Source organism: Salmo trutta, chromosome 5 (assembly GCF_901001165.1).
Source record: "Salmo trutta chromosome 5, fSalTru1.1, whole genome shotgun sequence".
NCBI classification, from domain to species: domain Eukaryota; kingdom Metazoa; phylum Chordata; class Actinopteri; order Salmoniformes; family Salmonidae; genus Salmo; species Salmo trutta.
In genome coordinates this window covers 22,230,656-22,247,679 of record NC_042961.1, presented here as the reverse complement: position 1 = coordinate 22,247,679, position 17,024 = coordinate 22,230,656, and the positions used below count along the sequence as shown (strand labels likewise).

The window sequence follows — 17,024 nt, the reverse complement described above, 5'->3', positions numbered from 1 at the left end:
CACAGCTAGAACAGGGTTTTAAAAAGATTTGTAGATACAGGGCCAACACAGGATTCGCATATGCGCAGGAGTTATTATTAAGGCTATGGGAGTGGTTATAGACCTACAGTCAGTGCCTAGATTTCAGTTTCCATTTAACCGATCTAAAAAGCAGGCTACAGTTCCCATCTTGTGACTGTGGAATTTGTATAGCGCCACACAATCACACATAACATGACACTGCCATCATCCTCTTTTACCACTTCACCAAATCATTTTTGGGCCCTCCCTTTATGTTCAACTCTCCATTTCATAGCCTTTCTCTTAATGAAAGTAAAGTTCGACATTGTCCTTCTTTCCTCCGTGGGTCTACGATAACGTTCTCTGCCCGTTTCCAAAAGCGATTGGCGTGTAAGCTATTTGGTGCGAGTACAGTTAGGCCCTCATGCTTACACACAAAATGCCAGAAAGCCTAAAATAATGAAAGAAAAAACCTCTATATAGCCTATAGATATAAACTACACAAGAATGAAACCTTTATTCCTTTTATTCAACCCCACACAATATTTAATGACCCTAAACCCACCTGCCCCGCAGATATAACTGCAGGGACTGCGGGTTATAAATTAACCTGCTCATCACTAACATAGGCCTTCAAGAAAATCACTGTGAGACATCGTCAGCCCAAGTGAGCCCGACCGACCCCCGTGGCTCATGGACTATTTATTAGCCAGAGACATCAAAGTGAGTTTACAATCAGCGACAAACTCTTTTGCAGGGAAAATAAATGCACTACATCAAATAGAAAATCTTAATTCCTTCAAGTGGGAAACTTTTCTGCTGGCGTAAAGGCATTTGAGGGCCTTATAGCCAAGTCAAAGTGACCTTGTAAAAGGACATAACTGCAGTAGGCATTCCTTGCACCAACTATTTTTAGGCCGAATGACAAGAAAATAGCCATTTGAAAGTGCTAGAGCGGTTAGAATGAGCAAATACAAAACCAATCAAAGAAAATAGATGAACACACAGTGAGCACGTTCATGACAGTGAAAGGCAGCAGAGGGAGATCAGCTGTACTCATCCGTTTACAATACTGCCTCAGAGTGTCTCCTCACCAGGCCAAGGTCACTCAAGGGTACAGCCAATAATTGGCAACTAACTGCGCTGGCTATTTATAAAGTCCTGCAGGACTTTAGAGCATGCAGGAATATATTCTGAGGTTGCGAGCTGTCACAGTACAGGGGCATGGCTTCGGGGAGATATATTTTGAGTAAAAGCAACAATGCAGAGAGAAATAAAGGAAGCGTGTTAAAAGACAGGACAAAAGTACTAGACATCTCGTAGTTCTACTCAAGTTTCAAAGCAGTCAGACAAATGAACTCATGTTTTAAGTTGGAGAGTTAGCCTATCGCATACTGTGATCCGCAAAACAGACTGAAGGTTGATGACAGACCACTCTAATTCGATATCTGTTGTGAAAAGGGAAAAACCATCGAGTGCCTCGTAACTTTATTATGCAAAATCCTCACAACACCAGGTGTCAGTGAGGTGTTCAACTTCCCTGTCTGACGGAAGTTGTGTAACCAGTTTTTGGAAGAGAACTATGTCAGCCATGAGAGAACATCTCGGCCCAAAAGAGCGCAGAGAGGATCCCTTCGGCACTGAAAAAACTAAAGTCAACAAACAAAAAAGGAAAAGAAACATTATTGGGCTGATATGTGTGAGCTTGTGTATGTGACAGGCTTGAAAAGGGAAGTGGAAGTCAAGCATTTGGCGATTACATCGCTGAAGTTAATTCCATCGGCTTTAGCAAAACTAACAGAGTGGCACAAGAGCAGAGGGAAATGTGTCGAGGCTTGGAGGAGCGACTAATGCCATCAAAGTGAACGATCAGCCATAGCTAATTGAAATTAAAGACCATGGGGGGGGGGGGGGCTCCAGTCCGTTCACAGGGCCCGTTCTGTGGGAATGTGCACGGGCCTTGTGCTACCCTCACCAGGGCCAACACCAGACTTCCCCCTTCGCTCTCCAGTCCGAATGCCTCCTTACACGAAATACAGCCTACTGTCAACTAGATACTTTTTCATGAAGCCCTAACCTATATCTTACATCTGCTGTTTGGCTTTTAGTAATACATTTGCTGAGTTAGCAAGTAGATCTGTTGCTAGCTAGCTGGAGCAAATAGCTTTATGACTAGCTACCATGTCATTCCGGCACAGCTAACAGTTTATTCCAAGTAATCAAGGCAGGACCCACTAAATTCATCCATACTGACAAATAAGAAATGGCACATTATACCTGTCAATAGTTGGAGTAGGATCATTGAAGAGCACCCTGCCTCAGAGTGGCAGGATATTCATCTTCTAGCTGCCAAACTACATTCCTTTGCTGTGATGATTTATTTTTTATTCATTCTCGTCCCTCGCTTTTGTCTTACATGATCTCCTCAGCTCTCCAGTGTCCTGCTCCCAGAAATCAACCAAGTGCTATTCACTCACCTGAGGATAACCATCCTAATGCAGTTTGAACAAGCCCTGCCGGAGTTCTGATTGGTTCCAAGTTTAGTAGTTTGGCATATTTGCCTGAGCAGACAGTGTTGAAATATACTTATGAGAAAATATGCAAGAATTTAAAGTGTCAACAAATGTTATAGTCATCATAAGAATGTTTTATGGTCATACACCCCAAAAAATGTTTTAAACATTTCCCTCGACAGGGATGGAGCAACTACACGTTTTTCGTTTTCGGCCCACGTCCTAAGCGTTTTGAACTAGCCTACATTTTTTTTCTTGCTCCTTTCTCCATTTTTATCCAACTTCATGTGTCATATTTTAAGACTGAGGTATTCTGATTGGAGTGGAGATGAGTCGTCTTCCCACTGCATTGGGCTCCCGAGTGGCGCAGCAGTTTAAGGCACTGCATCTCAGTGCTAGAGGCGTCACTTCAGACCCTGGTTCGATTCCAGGCTGTATCACAACCGGTCGTGATTGGGAGTGCCATATGGCCCAGCATCGTCCGGGTTAGGGTTTGGCCCGGGGCAGGCCATCATTGTAAATAAGAATTTGTTCTTAACTTACTTGCCTAGTTAAGAACAATTTTTATGTAATTTTTATGTAGGCTACCATCCATTATTGCTCAGGTGAAGAAAATATAATTTATGCAAAAACGATACCACTGCACTTATCTTAATAATACTCCCAACATTAAATAATTCTCATAATTGTGAGCATACCAGTTAACATTGAATAGCATGGAACATATTAATGGATGGTAGACAGCAGACATTACACAGTCAAACAGACATTACACAGTCAAACAGACATTACACAGTCAAACAGAAAAACGAATGACAGCCGGCTGTCATTTGAAATTTAAGCTGTGAAAATGCAGGCCTATAGTAAACTTACTCAGCAATGTTTTTCATGAGTTACTCCATTTTAAAATACTTGCCAGCCTATCCTAAATCTTATGAAACAAGGGCCTAGGTTATGTACTGGATATCATAAGGTGAATGCACCAATTTGTAAGTCGCTCTGGATAAGAGCGTCAGCTAAATGATGTAAATGTAAAATGTACTGCAGTGGTTCATGACATAGCAATTAAAATACTTGTGTGCATTTAACCTTTGTCAAAGAGGGGTAGAACAAAGAAACAATAATAAGAACAAAGAAAGAAGAGGCTAGTGTGGGTGCATGCTTTTGTTCCAGCCAAGCAGTAACACTGATTCAACTTATCAAAATATTTGACTTGGCAGTAGGCCAGTTGGGGGGGGGGGGGGGGGGGGGGGGGTTCAAGTTGTTGGGGATTTTCTGGGAATTACTGGCTCCGGTTTTTCACTGCTGTAGTAATGGCAGCTGCTGTAGACTACGGGCACAGATAGAACAAGGAGCAAGTTATACAAATCTTTGCAATGGGTGCATCAAAAGTAATTAACCGGTAAAAAAATAAAACGTCAGGTCTTCTGTTTTTACGGCCATTTTCCTACTCGCCTACACCGGATGCTAGCTAGATAGGTAGCTAAATATACTGCTCAAAAAAATAAAGGGAACACTTAAACAACACATCCTAGATCTGAATGAAAGAAATAATCTTATTAAATACTTTTTCTTTACATAGTTGAATGTGCTGACAACAAATCCCACAAAATAATCAATGGAAATCCAATTTATCAACCCATGGAGGTCTGGATTTGGAGTCACACTCAAAATTAAAGGGAACACTTAAACAACACAATGTAACTCCAAGTCAATCACACTGATTGACAATACATTTCACATGCTGTTGTGCAAATGTAATACACAACAGGTGGAAATTATAGGCAATAAGCAAGACACCCCCAATAAAGGAGTGGTTCTGCAGGTGGAGACCACAGACCACTTCTCAGTTCCTATGCTTCCTGGCTGATGTTTTGGTCACTTTTGAATGCTGGCGGTGCTTTCACTCTAGTGGTAGCATGAGACGGAGTCTACAACCCACACAAGTAGCTCAGGTAGTGCAGCTCATCCAGGATGGCACATCAATGCGAGCTGTGGCAAGAAGGTTTGCTGTGTCTGTCAGCGTAGTGTCCAGAGCATGGAGGCGCTACCAGGAGACAGGCCAGTACATCAGGAGACGTGGAGGAGGCCGTAGGAGGGCAACAACCCAGCAGCAGGACCGCTCCCTCCGCCTTTGTGCAAGGAGGAGCAGGAGAAGCACTGCCAGAGCCCTGCAAAATGACCTCCAGTAGGCCACAAATGTGCATGTGTCTGCTCAAACGGCCAGAAACAGACTCCATGAGGGTGGTATGAGGGCCCGACGTCCACAGGTGGGGGTTGTGCTTACAGCCCAACACCGTGCAGGACGTTTGGCATTTGCCAGATAACACCAAGATTGGCAAATTCGCCACTGGCGCCCTGTGCTCTTCACAGATGAAAGCAGGTTCACACTGAGCACATGTGACAGACGTGACAGAGTCTGGAGACGCCGTGGAGAACGTTCTGCTGCCTGCAACATCCTCCAGCATGACCGGTTTGGCGGTGGGTCAGTCATGGTGTGGGGTGGCATTTCTTTGGGGGGGCCGCACAGCCCTCCATGTGCTCGCCAGAGGTAGCCTGACTGCCATTAGGTACCGAGATGAGATCCTCAGACCCCTTGTGAGACCATATGCTGGTGCGGTTGGCCCTGGGTTCCTCCTAATGCAAGACAATGCTAGACCTCATGTGGCTGGAGTGTGTCAGCAGTTCCTGCAAGAGGAAGGCATTGATGCTATGGACTGGCCTACCCGTTCCCCAGACCTGAATCCAATTGAGCACATCATGTCTCGCTCCATTCACCAACGCCACGTTGCACCACAGACTGTCCAGGAGTTGGCGGATGCTTTTGTCCAGGTCTGGGAGGAGATCCCTCAGGAGACCATCCACCACCTCATCAGGAGCATGCCCAGGCGTTGTAGGGAGGTCATACAGGCACGTGGAGGCCACACACACTACTGAGCCTCATTTTGACTTGTTTTAAGGACATTACATCAAAGTTGGATCAGCCTGTAGTGTGGTTTTCCACTTTAATTTTGAGTGTGACTCCAAATCCAGACCTCCATGGGTTGATAAATTGGATTTCCATTGATTATTTTTGTGTGATTTTGTTGTCAGCACATTCAACTATGTAAAGAAAAAAGTATTTAATAAGATTATTTCTTTCATTCAGATCTAGGATGTGTTTAAGTGTTCCCTTTATTTTTTGGAGCAGTGTATATTTTACACAAATGTGCTAGCATGAGGTTCAGGCCTGACCCAAGTTAATAGTTGATACAACGTTTCAAGTTCCTTGCAGACAGGTCATGCGTAGCCAATGTGATTTATACTACATTTATTTTTAAAACCAGGATATTTTCTACCTGCAGGCTGAAATGTTTTTATTTGTTGGCTTTAAGAACGCTATTTTTATATAGTTGGCCATATGCATCACTTTTACAATTTCAATTAACCACAAAGATTGAGATACGAAGACTATTATAAATTAAACTGTTCCTCGAAAATGTGCATATAAAAAATCATAACTGGCAAGCAGATCGGTAGAAGCGGTAAGATAATTTGGCACTCCAAATGGAAAAGGTTGCCGACCCCTATTGTAGCCTATTAGGATCGTAACAGCAGAATCTGCGAAGGCCAGCAGCAGCGGGAGGAAGATTCTTCTTATTCGGCTATCTTTCCCCTGAAATATTTGTATAACGTCACAAACCCTGCTGCTGACGTTATTCGGTGGCAATTGCATTGGCATATGTTCTTTAAAAAGAGAGGACGCCGTAATGAGAGAAAGAATGTCGCCAAAGCTACTGAAAATAGGCCTTTTACAAGATTACATCATGACAGGAGCGTTTGATTCTTCTAAAGTGATGGAGTCCCGTCAGGGTACTTTAGGAAACTTTCTGAATGGACAAATAGGCCTACAGAGAAAATGAGCGAACTCACACACACCCTGTAAATGCACCCGTCAATCAAAGCCACCAGCGCATGTCAGAGAAGAGCAAATATTTATTATCCTTTCCTTAAATATTTAAAAACCTTACTGCATCTGAGCTCCTACAGTGTGGGGCTCTTCTTTTTCAAGCGTTCTACTCCACTAGCCAGCACCTCGCCTAAACAGGTATGCGTTTCTTTCGCCTCCAGAAAAACCTAGGACTACCTTAGGACGTCTAGTATCAGAATGCTAACAGAATTAGCTGTAGTGATAGCAAATGTCCCTGGAGGCTGCTAGCTAAATATGCTAACGGACATAAACTAAAATAAACAAATTGCAAAAACAGGCAATCCAGCTCATGAAGTTACACATTTTGGTGAGTTTGGACTTTTACAAGCGATTGTGAACAAGAGACATTGTGCAAATGAACAAAGTTTTGATGCATGCTTGTCTGAAGGAAGAACAGTACTGCTCTGGAGCAGCATGTGTACACGCTGTGTCTGTGTGGAGTCGCTAAGCCAACAGGCCTGCCTGCTCTGCTTGAAGAGGGGTAGGAGCAGACGGGCTGAGAACAAAGGAGAAAAAAACCACGAGGAAACCAAGATAGCAGTGGCAGAGATAACTCATCCTAAGGGCTTTGCCTTCTCAAACACAGCAGAAAGCTAAAACACAAAAGAAACATATTGTAGATCTTAAATGCTTCTTATTGTAATTTCTGTTCGGCATCAGACAAATTTCGTGCTTCAGTTGCACTTCTCCACTTGGATGAGAATTCACGAACGAGCATTCAGCTATCTGACTGATGTATAGTTACTTTTCTTGGTGTAGCAGTAAGCTTCATAATGTGACAGGTGAAATGAAGAATGAGATCTGCTTTATCTCCTAATGTATTGCACAAGTTGACTTCAGGCATTTACTTACAAAATAGCTACAATGTATTAAAAAACTATCCCATGGCTATTTCTAAATACCCCGGTATACCACCCAAGCCTAGAATTGACAAGGAAAGTACGAAGGGGACAGCTATGCTATAGTATAAAGAGGAAATTGACAATCATTAAGATAGACGCAACATGTCCATAGCCTATTTATCAGCAACGCCGATTATCAAGGGGGAGAACGCTGGAAAGATTTTTCAAATACTGTGAGGAGCCATTATAAATTTGAATGGATGTAAAAATATATATCCATCTTTGTTGAATTACTGTGTGAGGTGAAGACAAATTACTGAGAAGCTCAGCTTATTAGTGGTGGCGAGTTAAGACAATCAAAAACATTTAAATAAAAAAGCCAAATGGGCACTTCCCTACATTTGACATTTATGAGAAGCAGGCCAGGTACTTATGCATGCTCAGGCACACGGGCTCCATCAGCATTAACAGGACAGAGAAACCAGACACATGTTCATTGCTCACATGAAGCGTGCAAATGGTATGAAATAAACCAAAATGTGTTTCTCACAAGTGTTGCAGGTTGTGAACTCTGCAAACAGCGTTTCCTCTCCGAGAATGACAGTAAATTACTAATTAATACATGCATTAACAGAAATTTATGTAACCAAATGACAGGAATTAACAGTAAATTGCCTGTTTATAAACGATAAGCTACCTACCACATGAACATTCATAAAATTGCATTACGGGCCGACACTGTACAGCCTAGGACAGGGGTTCCCAAACTTTTTTACTGCCCCCCCCAATTCCAGCATTGGGGAAACTGACTTACCCAGTTAAATAAAAGGTGAAATTATATATATATAATTTTTTTATTTTTTTTAATAAACAATCCCCCTATTAGGTATAGTTTATCTATATGAAAATAGTATTTTGTTTTTACCAATCCTAAAATTAATGTAGGCCTATTTAAGAACGGTTTTGACAGTTATTTTATTTTCACAATGGTCTTCATCCATAACCGGCAGTTACCCGGTTATTCTAGTGGTCAGAGCGTTGGGCCAGTAACCGATCAAATCCCCGAGCTGACAAGGTAAAAATCTGTCTTTCTGCCCCTGAGCAAGGCAGTTAACCCACTGTTCCCCTCTCTGATTCAGAGGGGTTAGCTTAAATGCGGAAGACACATTTCAGTTGTGTAACTGACTAGGTATCCCCTTTCCATTTTATCCGATTACTGTCACAGCCCTACATTTTATTCTTGTATTCTAAACAGAGGTACGCTACAACAGGACTTTATCTTGGTTTGCACCATTTCTATTGCAAAAGACCATTTGCCTTAGACCGGATATAGGATTTCCCAGATTTCCCCTAAAACAGATGTCCCAACCCCGAAACGAGAGAAAGGCCCGTTGGTACCCACATCGGCCACCCCTGCTCTAAAGGATGGAAGACTCACAACAACAAAAAAAGCCATTCTGCAAAAGTATGGTCAAATCCAGGTGGGAAACAGATGACAGGGTTAGTTTACAGGGGTTAGGAAAGGGGCTGGAGCCATAGTAACTTCAAAAGATTAAATCACACAACTCAGGCAAAAGGATTACCCAAAAATAAAATGTAAACCCTCCAAGAGAAAGAATGACGAACACTATAAGCTTGATCTCCTTTATCTGGGTAATCCAGTATTTACAATCATGGCACAGTTTGAAAAAGAAAGCGCAACATAGGATAAACTGCATCATATCATAGGCATTAACTGTTTATCAACTTTTCTTCTTTACAAAGACAAAACAAGACAATAAAAAGATTCAGAAAACAGCCCCCCCCTACAGTTTTCTGAATCTTCCAGCATTTGAATTCTCCAGGAATGCTATCCTTTCAGTTGCCTTCAACATTTAACACACAAAAACAGCATTCTTTCACAGAAGCATTAAGGCCTCCATCATACAATGCTTGTTTTTATAAATCACATTGCTCAAAATAATAACATTTTCTTAGTTTACAAATAAGGGATTTCCCAATATAAAATTACGTAAACAAACTCCCTGGCCTTTTCCACTTTATCCATTAAAAGATACAAAATCATTTCAGTTACCATCCACACAATCTCTGTCCCTCCCTCTTCACATTAGCGTGAGCGCTTCTAAATTATTCACTCGGATGGCTCAGTGTATTTAAAGAAAGATCAATACCATTAAAGGACAACTGAAGCTTGCATGGTAAATATCATCAAGGCCAGTCATTCTTAAACCAATCGTGTAGAACAAACCTATACCATGCCACTAACCTCTTCACTGCATGTCAATGAAAGGGTGTTGAATCGAAATGGATGGAAGACAAACGTTTGCACACCTGAAGCCTTCAAAGTCAATCACTACTCAACAAGTGCAGAGAAGATGTAAACATTTGAAGACTCGATAAATGGCTTCTCGCACACGGTGTGCATATATTGGGGGGAAAAAAAGGGCTATTCCTTTACAGGCAACATGTTGAATTAGGGCTGGGTGATATCGTTGTTTAAGGTATACCGGTACGGATCCACAAACAGGTATGGATTTTTATGATACTGCCTAAAATGTTGATACAATGCAACAAAAAAAAAATCAAGAAATTGGATTACTTCACTAGCTAGGTTTCCATCCAATTGGCGACATATTCTCATGTGATTATTGTAAAATCTGCATAAAACCAAACACGCACATTTTCCCACCAACTGACATGTTGCCGATAAAAGGCTGTGCGTGATGACGTAGTGCACATCAAAATAGTTTTGCAGTTAAATTCCCTTGTACCAAAAAAAAAAAAAAAAGAAAGTTAAATGGATTTCTATTGCATTTACCTATACTGATGGTTTCCACCAAAAAATAATTGCTTTATATAGTGACTGTGCCCACTCTGATATTGGCACGTGTGCTCTAGCCAACAGTGCTGTCTGTGAGCTGCTGGCTAGAGTGCACGTATAGCCTACATGAGATATGGACAAAAGTGAGATTTCTATTTTTTCCAAACTGCAGCCGGTAAACGGTATTGATTATCATCAGAATAAGACTAGATATTTATTGGAAAGGAGCATCAAGCTCTTCACCTTGCACTTTCATCACCCTGTGAAGTTCATAACTTATTTCATCTGTAGTTTAATAAACTGCATGCTTTCCCAGCAAGTCATAATGGGAGGACCACACAACATGACATCGAAATTACTTCGATATGATGGTTAATATATCAATATTTGCACATAAAAGCAGTTCCAGACATTTCTCGCATAATTCATTTTACTGACACAAAAAGACCACCTCGTCTAGCGTATTTTGTTTAATCAACATCTGGAAAGTTTACCAAATTATTTCAGTTTCCATCAAGCCTGTCATTCATTTTTTTATCCGACATGTACTTTATTCGCATCAAAAAGGTTGGCTGTAAACATGGTTACAGTCAGTTGTCCTCGTTTGGTTGAGTATAAAACAAAATCAGAATGGCCCATTAAAACCACTTAGAATTCCTTTGTTGTCATCCTAGGGCCATGCACTACTCATAAAACGCATTTAGAACTTATATTATTCAGAAACATAAAAATACCACCATGTCGGAATTTTGTATTATTTTTTTTTAAAGGTGATATAGCCTAATATTTTGGTCATATCGCCCAGCCTTATGTTGAATTGTTACATATGTAAATTATTCTTTGTCACAAGAAAACAAAGTGTAAAGATTGCAAATGGATGAAATGTCCAGCATATTTCCAAAAGCCAGCAGAAATTGCTACAGGTTTATACAGCCTACAGGGAGCAGAGTAGACTTAGGCGGTATACCGTATATAGGGGTATTTGGAAAGAGCGACGAGGTGGTTTTTCAATACAGGCTAAACTATTTATCTGAAGTTTAATACATTTGAATGTGTAGCTTTCACCTGTCAGATCAGTTTTCATTATGAAGCTTACCAGTAGTACCCAGTCATGTGGTGTTTATTTACAATCACGAGAGACCGGAGCCTTGAGTCACTCAATGTTGTGCGGCACGCGCCAGGTGATCTAGTTACAGACTGGAATTCACAATTAAATGTTTGCCAGCAAGACATCTTATAACTATTAAGTTAACTGTCTAAAATGTGCTAAATTCTCTGCAGTTCTACATTTGGTTTGATAATTTAGTAGCTAGTTCGCTATCTAGCTAAGTGGCTAGCTTCTTCCAAATTCAAGCTTCGCTTGCCGGTAACAGCAGAGAATCCCCTCCTGGATTCTAATATTTGTTTGGTGCGTGCAGCAAACTGTGTAGCATTTTTTTTGTTACTTGTATAACTTTGAGCTGGGATGTCTGTCTGGAAAATAGTTTAGGTCAGAGACTGTACAGAATGTTCACAATGCACTAGTTAGCATTCTCTATGGGATTTTACATGTACTTGTTAGCATTGCTAACTTTAGGATTACAAATGCTCAGTGGAGTTTGAAAATAGTGCCCCTTGTATTCAGTGTTGGTATTACCAAACATCCCAGTATGGCACAAGGTCGGTATGAAGGTATGACAATCTGGATACCGCCCAAACCTAGAGCACTCCTAAACTCCATCGTTCTCTGGCTGAAACAGCTCTCTATGTACATTCTAATGGTGATGGGTTAGATTTACAGTCTTTATATAGCTGCTTCTCTACGCTCCAGAGAGGCTGCTGGAGTCTGAGGTGGATGTATGGAGAGAGTAGGATTGCATGTTTTCTACCGCCATCTCAGCCAATCTGTCTCCATGCTGAGGGGATGGGGAGGGGGTTATGGGAAGGAGAGGGGGGTTGACTGGGGGAGGCGCAGCAGAAAGAGGAAGGCGTTGGGATGTGAAACTTGATCCGTGCTCTACCCCCTCCCTCCCCGCCTTCATCTCCACCACCTTCCCACTGCCACCTCGCCAGAAAGCCTTTGAGACTCCTCGAGCAATCTGATCCCTCACTCTGCCTCAGATTGGAAACGCTCTCAGAGAGGGGAGAGAGGGCTGCAGGACAACAGAAGCAAGGCAGGGGGAAAGACATTCTTAAAGGGAGGTTAGAAAAACAAGCATTGTGGATTTAAAGTGCTTGAGAAAATATATGAGCAGGAGAAAGTTTTGCTTCTCTCGTTCCCTGCACTAAGAGCAAGAAAGAGCAGGCAAGTTCTGGTTTATGTTAGACTTTAGTACTGAAACAACTGTATTTCTAGGAAATAAATAGTCCCATCAATACACACACCACATACTAAGAATGGACTTCATGAAAACAATGTAGGTTATTTAATGAAAGTACATTCATAAGCATATTTTGATTTCCCACATGTAGGCTATGCCCATTTCAAAGTTCAACTGCAATGGCAGCTGTCGAGCAGGAGCATGGGAGACAAAAAACAAATGGCCCATGCGTGATAATCATTCTACTAAAAAGATGATACTTCCATCTAGCTGTATCCTCCTGATAAAGAGCAAACCTCTGATCTTTACATCATGTGCATATAAATCATATCTGAATTATGTACCAGTTACTGAATCCATGCCCATTTCTGTCTAAACTCCATTACGATCACTCCAGATGCCGTGCAGCAACAGAGCTCTGGCTAATGAATCACCCTCAGCTCCAGAGCAGGGCTAGACTCCTGCTATAGTCACTGTCAGATCAAGATACTGGGTACACAATTACTGCTAGAGACACTAGGCTTAGGTCTATATGAACTATGAAGACATTCAGCTCTGTCTAAATATTGACATTTCTTGTCAAGTGCTTAATTATGGTTTGAATACCTGGAACAATCCTCACCGTGAGATTATTAGCCATTCTTCCTCTACCTCCTCGCCTAGTCTCCCTCCCCAACTACTGGCCTGTGTTATTTCAGTAATGGAGAGCCCCGGGTAAGCCGTAGAATGTACAGCTGTCTGGCATATGTATAATGTTAGACTTTAGATTTAATTTATTTTTCCTCCCCCTTTATAAATCTACTTCTCCTACCCCATGCCTCTCCTCCAGGCCCCTTAAAGCAGACAGTTTCACAGTCAGTGCCTCCATCTGGTTTTTGACCTCCCTACGTTCCGGACCCCTTTCACTCCAAGGTTGCCTTCAGCATTGGATTGTGGGTAGCACAATGCAGTGCCATCCCACTCCAGGCTCAAATTAAAACCAGCTTTTCACTTTGTACAGATGAGAAAAGCATGGCCAAAAATGTTCCATTCAGATCCGACTGACACCCCATGAGAGAGAGGAGACAGTATTTTCCCTGTGAAAACAGACCTCTTGCTAATGAAGTAGTGTGTGTATGAGTGTTTGGAGTGTGTGTATTGCCAGATTTGAAGGTGTCTCACTAACTCCAATACTTTCACACAATCACTAACAAGGTTTGCTGATTGCATAATTGATGCCTACAACATCAGATTAAATATTGTGCCATACAACTGTAATTTCAATTTAGGCCACACACCACATCCAGACAAATGAACTAGCAAGGGACCAAAAACCTGAATTAATACTTTCATCATCACTGAGGACTTTATCACATTACATGTTGATGATAGAACAATTTATGATGAGCAATGATGATAGTCCACAGGGAATTCAACCATTGACCTGGCCCCTTTTTTACGGGCTCCAAACCAACTGTGCTATTTCTTTTGTTTGTAACTTATTTTGAACACAATGTTGCTGCTACAGTCTCTTATGAGCAAAAAGAGCTTCTGGACATCAGAACAATTACTCACCTCGAACTGGACAAAGATTTTTTTCTTTAATGAGTCCTACGCGAAGAATATACTGCATTCCCGAGACCAGGCCCAAATCAGTGTCATTCGCATGAAGAAAAGATGGACATACAGGGGGCGGAGGTCGGGGTGCCTTGTGAGAATTCGTCGGCGAGTGGGTAAACCGCCACTACCATCCATCCTATTGGACAATGTGCAATCACTGGATGATCTACGACGATCAAGACTATCCTACCAACGGGACATTCAAAATGGTAATATCTTATGTTTCACCAAGCCGTGGCTGAACGACGACGCAAATAATCTAGAACTGGCTGGGGTTTCCGTGAATCGGCAGGACAGAGCAGTTACATCTGGTAAGACGAGGGGCGGGGGTGTGTGTCTATTTGCCAATAACAGCTGGTGTGCAATGTCTAATATTAAAGAAGTCTCGAGGTATTGCTTGCCTGAGGTAGAGTACCTCATGATAAGCTGTAGACCACACTATCTACCAAGAGAGTTCTCGTCTATATTATTCATTGCCATTTATTTACCACCACAAACCGACACTGGCACTAAGACCGCACTCAACGAGCTGTGTAAGGCCATAAGCAAACAAGAAAATGCTTATCCAGAAATGACGCTCTTAGTAGCCTGGGACTTCAATGCAGGCAAACTTAAATCAGTTTTACCTCATTTCTACCAGCATGTCACATGTGCAACCAGAGAGAGAAAAAAATAAATTAAAAATTAAAAATTAAAAAAAAAAACTCTAGACACCCATAATTCTATCCTCCTGATTCCTGCTTACACGCAAAAACTAAAGCAGGAAGTACCAGTGTCTCAGTCAATGATGCAGATGCTACAGGACTGTTTTGCTAGCACAGACTGGAATATGTTCCGGGATTCATCCAATGGCGTTGAGGAGTATACCACCTCAGTCATCGGCTTCATCAATAAGTGCATCAACGACATCGTCCCCACAGTAACCGTACATACATATCCCAACCAGAAGCCATGGATTACAGGATAGAGATATATTTGTTATTTTATTTTGTAAATATTTTCTTTACTATTTATTGACCTGCATTGTTGGTAAGCATTTCACGGTAAGGTCTACACCTGTTGTATTCGGAGCATGTGACAAATAAAATTTGATAGCCTACCCAAAACCCCTTCATTCAAACTACGTGTGTGCTTATAGCTAGCAAATTGAGAGCTGATGTGAAGTCTCATTATTTAAATAGCGCTACACATAGGATTAGTGTAGGGAATTATTGTACCATATAAAAATCACTTAAATATATTTTCAATTAAACATTTGTTTTTAAAGGTGTTTGTAAGCTGTTGGACCAAAACCCAAAGTAAAAAGGCTCAACTTCCACTTGAGCCTTTTTGGTCCACCAGCTTCAAACAGCTGTAAAAAAAATTATACTTTTTTGTTATTGAAAATATATATTTTACATGGTACAATGATTAGCTACACTATTCAGTGCTTGTTTTCTCACAGACTGAAATTGAGCAAACAGTGTAGAATTAACAACCAGGAAATGACAGAGCAATTTCCACTAAATAACAGCCAAAGTCAGAACAGCTTTTCCATTTTGACAGATCCCCCCCAAATATCACAGCCAATCAACACTGGCGGGTTAGTAATAGTGTGAAACACTATCATTCCACTATTAGCAACAGACAACTTCCCGAAATGCAAAAAAAAAAATCCTGTGTGTAACACCTATAATTAAGCATCATTAATGCACACTTGGATGATTATTTGTTATCAGTACTTGAGGTGGTAACATTAAGCCTTCTTCAGTCCTCTGGACCTCAACACTTGTTACAAAACACACTCACAATGACAGAACAATGAATTGGCCTACTTTGAGACAACTGACCGTTTTTATCGGTGAACAACTAAAGTTAATGTTAGCAATGTATAATCAATACATTTAGGAACGTTAGGCTAGCCTACTAGCTAGGCTTGTAAGTTAGTAAATTCAAAGATATTGTCTAACGTTACTTGTCAACAATGTTGACTATTAACTAAACATAGTCAACCTCTGCAGGAAGGGAAAAAGACTTGATTAATATCATAATTTGATTTGATACAAATGGTTCCAACCTCATGACATTCACTCTGTCAAATTTGTAACACATTGTTGCAATGTCTCCTGAAGCGCAGTAAGTACAATAATTGTTGCTGGCTAGCACCGCTCTGTGCTAACTAACAAGACAACTTTCATTGTGTAGCGAGTGAATTCATTTATACAACTATTTAAACTGGAGAAAAAAAAGAAACAAATAATACTCTGGATAACCAATTCTGTAAATATCAAAGTTCAGTGTTAGATGTGCTAGTTGAAGTAACGTTACTAGAAAACGAGTTAGTTAGCTATTTACATTTATTTGGCTAAGCTAACGTTAGCGAGCTAGCGCCAACAATCTAGTTCACTTATAGTAAACTCTGGCAAACAAGTGGCTACATTCAAACCGCTGCCAACATAGTCTAACAAAAATAAAACTACAGCAACTTTTATAATGAAGACAACTTTTCTTTAGCTACGTTCTGTTATTTTTCAGAAGCTAAAAATAAACTTTTCCCACAAAGTCAGAGCAGAATTCATAGGTTTATGATGTAGCCTAGATGTAATCCCACCTCACCTTTTTCTCCAGCAGATGTGGCCAATCCTTTTGGTTCCGGGCGATCACTCCCTTATATCTATATATTTCGTATTGAAGTTGCAAAATGTTGTGTATATTTTCCAAAAATTATGTTTTACGTCGGCCCAGCTCTCCTTGCTATGTTTCAGGCTCCGACTATGTCATTTGATCAAGCGCACATACCCAGTCCTGCGCGAGACGAGATAATTCCAGACCAAAACCTTCCAATCACTGCAGCGAGTGCGCAACCATTTGAGGGGGAGCGGGTCGCGGTGGGAGTATTTCTATGGATAATTCAAGTATGTCCCAATTACTTCTAACGCCCCCTGGCGTAAATGGACAGATCTACTGTATTCGTATTTCTCTGACATCAAATTAGACACA

The 17,024-nt window shown here is 41.2% G+C and overlaps 1 protein-coding gene across 2 annotated transcripts in view; it reads right to left on the bottom strand.

Annotated features, from left to right (window-relative positions):
* LOC115193873 (bone morphogenetic protein receptor type-1A) overlaps positions 1–17,024 on the bottom strand; it is a 72,506-nt gene extending 55,482 nt beyond the window's left edge. Inside the window, exon 1 of one of the 2 annotated variants that reach the window (XM_029752987.1) lies at positions 16,641–17,024. The gene's annotated coding sequence lies outside the window, so the exon portion shown is untranslated. The remainder of the gene's footprint in view (positions 1–16,640) is intronic. The other variant, XM_029752986.1, reaches the window with a different exon arrangement.